Here is an 8601-nt window from a genome sequence, read left to right as displayed (position 1 = left end):
GGCGGCAATGATAGTCTGCAAAGGGCTTTGGGACCACAGAGCAAGGACTCTGGATCTCTCATCAGATGGGGTGGAGCGGCACGAGGGTGCCCTGCTTCTCCCTTGTCTGGGCCGTGTGTGCAGTTGGCCCTTTTACAAGATGGAGACCACCGGCCTCTCCTCAGAGAGCAAACACAGAGCAGGGCCGCAGGCGAGCTCACAGACCAAGAGCAGACCATTTGCTGAGGGAGGTGGCAGTGACCTTCCTTCAGCTGAGAAGATGTGCGTGGGAGGAGGGGGTGGCTGTCATGTGCCTAGCCTCCCCTGGCTTTAGCTGCAGCCTCTGTCACACTCAGGGTGTGACTCAGGGTGGAAACAAAGGCAGTGGGGGGTGGGGGGCGCAAGCAGGTTTCAATGGCAAGTCAGTGATGCGTGTTAAAAAATAGCTACTTTTCCTGAGGTGGGGTTACTATGTGTCAGACATTGTGTACATAATCACACTTAATTCTCACAACTCTCTCACAAATTATTTCCATTTCACAGATGAAGGGAATAAGGCATAGAGACAGATGTAAATCAACTTGTCGAAAGTTTCACACACACACACACACACACACACACACACACACACACACACACCATTGAGTATGGTATTGGAAAGTTGAGCCCGATTCCTCTGTAATTATTGTGCATCCCGCCAGGAGGCCTGACAGTGTCTCATCCCCGTGAACGGCAGTCCCTAAGTCTGAGTTAAAGTCCCATTCAAATTCTATTCTCCCCGCCCTGCTTTATTTCACAGTTGCCATCCAGGCCCCATCTTTGCTCATTTTCTCGCAACGTCCTTTGTACTTCCAGTGCTGTGGGGAGAATCAGTCAAGCCATCGATGGGAGAGAGACTTTGTTTAATGTTTGTTAGAACACAGCACAGTCACTAAGAGCATAGGCTTTAGAGGCAGAGAAACCTAGGCTCACACGTCAACTCTGTGACCTCTTATTACTCGCTGTTTCGGGGACTGAAGTGGCTAATGCTATGAGCCTCAGTGTACTCATCTATAAAATGGGCATAGTAGTGGCAACTACTACATAAGGCTGGGTCCCGAGAATTGCCTGAATAATTTCACTTTTTAAAAAATAATTTCATTTTATGAAATCGTCTCTCTGAGGAAGTCTTTGTGGCCTGGAAAGGGATGACCCTCTGTCACCAGGCATTGAATCAGGGTTACAGCCCCAACTGACTCTTGTATTCTCTTCTCTACTCCAAGCATCTTATCGGCACTACCTTTCTTTCTTTTTAAAAATGTTTTATTTTTGAGAGAGAGAGAGAGAGAGAGAGAGCATGCACACACAAGTGGGGGAGGGGCAGAGAGAGGGGATAGAGGATCTGAGGTAGGCTCCATGCTGACAGCAGAGAGCCTGAGGTGGGGCTTGAACCCACAAACTACAAGACCATGAACTGAGCCGAAGTCGGATGCTTAACTGACTGAGCCACCCAAGTGCCCCTTAGCCCTACCTTTCTTAAAGTCAATTTTTAAAAATTTCTTACTCTTAATTAACTTATTTTAAAATATAATTTATTGTCAAATTGGCTTCCATACAACACCCAGTGCTCATCCCAACAAGTGATTTTTTTAAATTGATAGGATACAGAAGACTTTGGTCTTTTTGAAACCTCCTCTTCAGGATCAGTTTGGTTGCATTACATGATCTTGAAGTCTCATATTTTAGAGAAAACAGTGGGCATTTATCTTATTCCCATGTATCCAGTGTTCAGCTCAGAATAAAAGAAATGCAAAACCTGGCCCACTCATTGAGATGAGGAAGTAGAAATGAAGGTGAAATTTTTAGGGAATAAAATGATTGGGTACATATCAGCATTGATCTGTTAAAATACGGTGCTGAGTGGCGCATTTGAGGCAATTAGAGCTACAAGCATCCGGGATAAGGTGCTAATTGTGCAGCGCGCAGAGAAAGGCGGAAGGTGCCAGAAAGGTTAAATTAGCAACAGTCCCTCTGAAAAGTCATCTGCAAGTCTGATGAGTCACGGAGCTAGTGGGCGAGTCCAGCCCTCCACCGCCATCAGGGTCTCCTGTTGCTTGGAGGCTCTTTGCGTATCTCACACGTGTGACAACTTTCAAGGTGGAATAAAACTTGGTTTTGTGGTGAATAATGGAAAGGAGGTACAAAGGCAGCACCTGTAGCTGGTGATGGAACTAGTAGAAAAGTGAAGAGGTAGAAGAAAAGCGAGGGCTCTTACCGAGAAAATACTTTTTGAAATGGCTTTAATCTTGCTTTTATGGAATTATTAAGGGCTTTAAAGGGCTCTGTATGGTGCTGTCGACTTCCTCGTGTTCCACCTTGTACCCTCTTGACCCACCTTTCAACCCCAGCTGTTGCCACAGCAACGAGGTGACTTTGCACAGTAGCCTGACAGCACCTGCCTTAGGGACAGACACTGCATCCACCCGGCGTTCTTCTTGAGCGCTCCTCTGCTCTCATCCCTGGGGTCACTGGGAGGGGAACACATGCACCCATTCTTCCAGGTGCAGACCTCGGGGTCTGCAGGAATAAGCAGCCCCCCAGCGGCCTCTGAGCAGCGGGGGATGGGGGCCAGGGGACACAGTCTGTTCTGAGGGCGGCCAGGGAGACAGTCTTGCTGCCCACAGCGGGGCCGGGCTTGATGACACCCCGTTGAACTGGCTTGTCCTCATCCCCTACGTCCACCTCTGTTCCTCAGGACCACTTCCCCAAATAAGCCACCTGCTCACAAGCCCTTGTCTCAAGCTCTGCTTTTGTGGGAACCGCGGGCACTTATCATTTTTAATTATTCATGTCTGTACTTTATTGGGAAGCTTTTATCTCGACTTGCATTTCAGGATTTGGCCGATTGCAAGATCCTTGCGCTGACTTGACTCTCTCTATTCATCTCATTCACAAACATTTTCAGAGTGACTACCAGATGCTGTCCCACAAGCTGGGGCCAGAGAGAGACCGTGTGGGCTCTTCCTCAAGAAGGCTGTCACTCAGTACCAAAAAAACTACCATCCACTAAAATCTTGCAAAGTGTCAGGGCTTGCTGTAAGTTCTTTGTAATCCTTGCCTCACTTGATCTTCTGTGAGGAAGGTGTTATTTTTTTCTCATCCTTATAGGTGAAAACACCAAGATTTGGAGCCGGTTAGGAACTCACCCAGAGTAACACTTCTGGACGAGGGTAGGCAGGNTGGATGGTGTGCTCTCCCAGTTCTGAGTCAGTGGCATATTAGCCTGTGTGACCCGCAGAGGCAAACAACAGAGTTTCAAAGAAATGAAAGTTTCCAAAAATGAGAATCATTGTGGAGTTGGGGGCAGTGCAGGCTGGCACTCAAGGGAGTGGGGGTCTGGTCCTTTCAGTGCAGGAAACAGGATGTGCTCTAGGTGAATGGGGTGAAGAGTGCATCCCTGGTGCCTTGCCAGCTTCCCACTCCTCCACCCTCCCCCTTAACACACAGGCTTGATCAGGAAATGGCTGGGGACTTGGAAGATGGGGAAGCAAGCAGTGCTTCAGCTCTGTGCTCCACTGTGGAACAAGGGCAGGAAGGGCCCTCTTCGGTTGGGGGGCGTGTGTTGCTCCCCTGCCTACATTTTAGAGGGGCCATCGGGCCTTCGTATCGGGCAGCAGCAGGTGCTGCTGAGAAAAGCCAGCATCTGTGTGTGGATGGGCCTTCCTAGGCACCATGAGACAGTGTTCTTTGTGGCCTCCTAAGTGTGGCTTGCCATCTTGGGTGGGACTTGTGTTGAGAACATGGTCTGTGCCTCCTAGTAAGGACAAGCTCTCTGCTTTCCTGGAAGTGATGAAAACCACTGATGAAAATCCAAGTACAGTAAAACCTTGGTTTGTGAGCATAATTCATTCCGGAAACCTGCTTGTCAGCCAAAGCACTTGTTTATCAAAGCGAATTTCCAGAACCATTGGCTCAGTTGTGATCATGTGATGTTCGGCATCACTTACTCCTCGTATTGCAAGACAAAACTGATTAGAAATGTTTGCTCCTCTTGCAGAACCCCTGCACAAGTTACTCAGAATCCAAGGTTTTACTGTATATAGAAAGTTATAGGTCATGTTTTACAATGAACTTGGTTGGATTCATCCATAGACGGCAAATAACAGCTTCTTGGGGCAGTGTGGGGTGTGAGTGCTGTGACCTCTACCTGAGGCTGAAAAACTTTCACTTGGGCAGCCTGCCGTTCTGGGGATGGGAAGCCATCATGCCCACTCCAGGAGGGAAGACAGACATTGTTGAACAGTGACACGATCTACCCACTATCCGTACGCACGGCCCAACCTCATGCACCTGCCTCACCTTTAGCTCATACTCCCTGCAGCCCTGCAGGCTTGGTTCAAGGTGGGACTTTTGTTAAAAGGAAAGCAGGACAGGTCTGGAGGAAGACATTGGTGTGGAAGTGACCCACCCCTGTTCTGCTCCGCGGGTAGTCACTCTCCCAACCCCGGGAGAGGTCTTGACCACAACGCCTGGCTCTCTTTACCTACAAAAGATAAGTCGCTGGCTGAAATTGAAGGAATTCGTTTCCTAGAGATAAAATATTCATGGAGGGGATGTGGTCTGATGTGGAAAATAATAGAGGCATAGTGGTTGGGCGGGGAGATGACCGAGTGACCAGCTTCGGGGCTGACTGCTTTCTGCCAGTCCTGCCACCCCCGTCCCTCCCGCCACCCAATCATGAGTTGCTGAACACTCACTTGCCCTGTGCTGGACACTTGCTAAGCTTGGGTAGCATACATTCAGCTGATATGGTCTCTGCCTTCGACAGTCTTACAGTCTAACGATCAAAGTACATGTCCCTTTCCATAAGCTGTTAGATACTTTTTGGCAATTAATCTATAAGGCACTGTTACAGAATGAATTGTGCCCCCCCGGCCCACCCAGATTCAGGCCTCACCCCCATTGTGACTGAATTTTTGGGTAGGGCCTCTAAGGAGGTAATTAAGGTTAAGGGAGGCCCCAGAGGGGGGTTCTAACCTGATAGGACTGGTGTCCTTATGAGAAGAGACCGCGGGGGTCTCTCCATGCACCCACGAGGAAAGGCTATGTGAAGACACAGAGGGTAGTTCTCTGCAAGCCTGGAAGAGAGATCTCACTAAAAGCCAGTCCTGGCATGCTAATCTTGGACTTCCAGCCTTTGGAACTGTGAGAAAATAAATGCCGGTGGTTTAAGCCCCCTCCCTCTCCCGGTTTTCTGTTACAGCAGCCTGAGCCGAGGAATACAGCATCTATTCTCAATTTGTTATTGAGGCCCCGGGCTGGATCCCCTCTGTTGTTTGTACAGTATCATTTTTATGACTAATAACAATACCGCATGGATGTGTCACCCTTCGTGGTGCTCAGGGTCTTTTTCACTTTGATTATCTAAATCGGCCTCCCCCACAGTCTCCTGGGGATCATAGAGCAGTTAGAAGTGTCTTCAGGTCATGGATAAGGAAGCCAAATCACAGAGAAGTGGTCTGCTCAAGGTCAATGGTGGTTGCTTGTGGTAGAGTATGAGATCACACAGGTAAAGGCATCTGCGGACATGGCAGGAACTTGATCGGGTGTGGAATCTGACTTGAACTTTCACACTGAGCCCATCGTCCCTACCGCAGCCTGCCTCACGGTTTAGGACAAGGGAGAAATCTACTTTCCGTGTCAGTTGGAACTCTTGAAAAAAACAAAAATCACCACTCTGATCTCAGTCCAGGCAGTCTGTGCTGGTCTTAGGGTCGCTAATTCCGGCTTTCCCTCCTAGCTGTCACCTGTTGCCTCATTGTCCCAAGGTTGAAGGTGCCTGGCATTGGTCACTGGCTATAGGATGTGTCTTCCAGAGGTGATCGTGTCTGGGTCTCACTGTGGAGCCATGCTGGCCCCTTAGCAGCTCCCTCTTACCTCAGCAGTGGGGTCTCTTCTGGAAGGTGGGAGAGTCTGTGAGGCAAGCCAGGACTTGCGGACTTTGCACCAAGTCAGAGGTCCCGTCTTGGTGAACTCCCGCACTCACACTCCGGGGGCTCTGCTTTGAAGGCTGGAGGAGCCCAGGGGCTGGGGGTGGGGGGTGGGGCCGGGGCAGCAGGGCGATGGGGAGGGCAGGACTTGCTGTTGGGTGCCTGGGGTCTGTCTGTCTTCTCCCACCCTCTCTCCCACCTCTCTTCCTCTTCCTCACGTGCTCTCCGCCCTTACATGTTTCTGTCCCTTCCTCATCCCACTTCCTTCCTGTTCTCTTCTCTGGTTTTCAGTGGGAATAATAAGAACATTGGAGACGTGGAGCTCAACCTCCCCCGTTTGCTGACCCGAGTGAGGCTCAGAGGGGCAGAAGCATCTGCCCAAGGGCGGCCAGAGTCCCCGGGCCCAGGCCGGGGCTCACACTGGCCCGTCTGCTTGCGCTGCCCTTGCCCCCTTGCACTGCCACCTGGAGGCCAGCCTGGACCATAGATGGACAGGGTGGCGGGCAGACGGCCACTTCTTCCCTGCTCCCTGCCCCCACTGCCACGCTTCCCATTCTCTTTCTCTCTCTGTCCTACTTCTACACCAGGGGCACAATTGGGGTCAAGATGTCTACCCTCTATCAGAATGCTCGGGGAAGGAGACACTGATACAATCACTTATGGGAGGGCGCAGTTTGCTGCGACTTAAAGCAGGGATGGCAACTGGCCTTCTCTCCGGGACCGACTCTAGCGGGTTAGTTGTGCGCGGGCCCGGAGGGCTGTGTTGAGAGGGGCTCAGAGGCTGATCCAGCGTCATGTGGAAGTGGTGTGTTCTGACTCCACCGGCGGGAGGCATGCTTGCTCTCTCCCTCGCTGGGGGCACCATCATCTCCAGACACCTCTGCTTTGTACCCGAAGACAGAGCCTTAAGTGAGAGAATTCACCTCTGGTGGTTGAGTGTAGACATCATGGAGCTGGAGAGAGACGCTTCCACATCTGTGCACTGTGGAGGCCTATTTATGGCCAGTGTTCCCTTCTCCCCTCTCCCTGCCNTTATTCTATATTACAAATAGGTTTTTTTTTTGTTCTGAACTGCAAAATAGGAATGCCTTATATTTACATACACAGGTATACAATTAATTATAACAAAGGTACAGAAGCTTGCCTTTACCAAGTTACAACTGGGCTCCAATTTAAATAGCATAGGTTTCCTTTTTAAAAACTTTATTTTTTAAATCTTTTTTTAAATCTTACTAGGATACTCTTTTAAAAATCAAAACCAGAAGACCCTCTTCCTCTGATAGAGTTGGTCCACCTATCTGTGAGGCTCATTGTAACACTGTTGTCTAAAGATATGTTTTGCTTTGTTCTAACAAAGGGTCTGTGTTCAAGGTGAGAGCTTTATGGAAACAGAGGTGGGGCGGGGCTGGAAGGGGGGGACCCGGGGCAGGAATGACCCGCCCCACCTCCTTCAACAGCCTCTCTCTGAGACTCAGCGGCCTCTGCCTGTCCCTCAAACCACCCATTCATCCTTTCCCGTTTCCCCTCTTGCCTGTAATATTTGACTCGACTCTGGGTTGTGTGCCCAGCGGCCAGACCCCACGTCCCCTGCACCTCAGGGAGCCATTCTCTGTTGGCCGTACCCTGGGGTTGCTGGTTACTATGGTGACTCGGCAGGACCCTGCTAGAAGCGACAGGCTGGGCCTTACCAGCTAAGGTGGGGAGGAGGCCAGCTGTACCCAGTCCCTCCTGTCCATCTCAGGGCCTGAGGGCTTGTTCTTGGTCAACGTAGCCATCACACGACTAAGCAAGGACTTCAGGCCTTGGGGACACCAGACCCAGGCAAGGAGTGACGGAAGGGAGGGCCATCTACTCTAAAACACAAAGTCATTGGTTTCCAAATGGAAACAAGATTCTCTGAGGTAAACTAGCTTTTCTTTTTAAAGAACGGAAGGTTTAACGAGCCAACAGCTGGGGAGAACATCAGGGAAGGGAGAAGAAGGAGAACACACGAGACACGTACCCCATCCTGGTCATGGGCCTGAATCGCATTCAGCAGTCCTGTCTGGTAAGCGGTCTCGCTTTGTTAAGTGTCCTTTGCATCGCTCTTTAGCTGTATCCTCTGTTTTGAATTCCATTCTTGGAAGGGAGCCCTTCCAAAATGTGCTTGAGTCGTAAGATCAAAGATACTAACAAAAGATGTTCTAATTCCAGATTAAAAAAAAACAAAAAACAAAAAGTGGTGGAAGATGAGCTTCACAGACCGTGTCTGTTTGCCCAAGCATTTGCATTCTCAGGGGACGAGACTTGATGCCTCCATGACCAGTCCTTAACAGGGTGTCCCTACGGGTTGAGGGAAGCTGATGGGAACCGCACAGGACTCAGCCACACCAGGGGAAGCCCAGAGAGCCAAGACCAGACAAAGCGAAAGGGGGTGAGGAAAAGGGAAGGTGGGGTGCACCCAACTGAGGGTACAGAGCCCCCCCCCACCTCACTGGCTCTGCCAATACAGACAGAAGCCTCTTTTCGTGTATTAGGGCTTTTGTTTCATTTAGCTTTGCTCTGGGGAAGTCACCAGTTTACTCAAGGAATTTAACCGAGACTCTAATGAGTATGATACTTTTACAACCAAACGAATCCTGTATATTTTATAAAGTTGAATACTCCCCCTACT

At 50.0% G+C, this 8601-nt stretch overlaps 1 long non-coding RNA gene across 3 annotated transcripts in view; it reads left to right on the top strand.

Moving 5' to 3' along the window:
* The window catches only part of LOC144237102 (uncharacterized), a 414282-nt gene extending 406122 nt beyond the window's left edge, over nt 1-8160 (top strand). For all 3 annotated transcript variants that reach the window (XR_013336756.1, XR_013336755.1, XR_013336754.1), the window contains exon 7: nt 7874-8160. This is a non-coding gene — a long non-coding RNA (uncharacterized LOC144237102). The remainder of the gene's footprint in view (nt 1-7873) is intronic.
* The last annotated feature ends 441 nt before the right edge of the window (nt 8161-8601 follow it).

This window comes from Crocuta crocuta, unplaced genomic scaffold (genome assembly GCF_008692635.1).
Source record: "Crocuta crocuta isolate KB4526 unplaced genomic scaffold, BGI_CrCroc_1.0 scaffold266, whole genome shotgun sequence".
Taxonomy (NCBI): Eukaryota; Metazoa; Chordata; class Mammalia; order Carnivora; family Hyaenidae; genus Crocuta; species Crocuta crocuta.
This window is presented reverse-complemented; position numbering and strand designations above follow the sequence as displayed.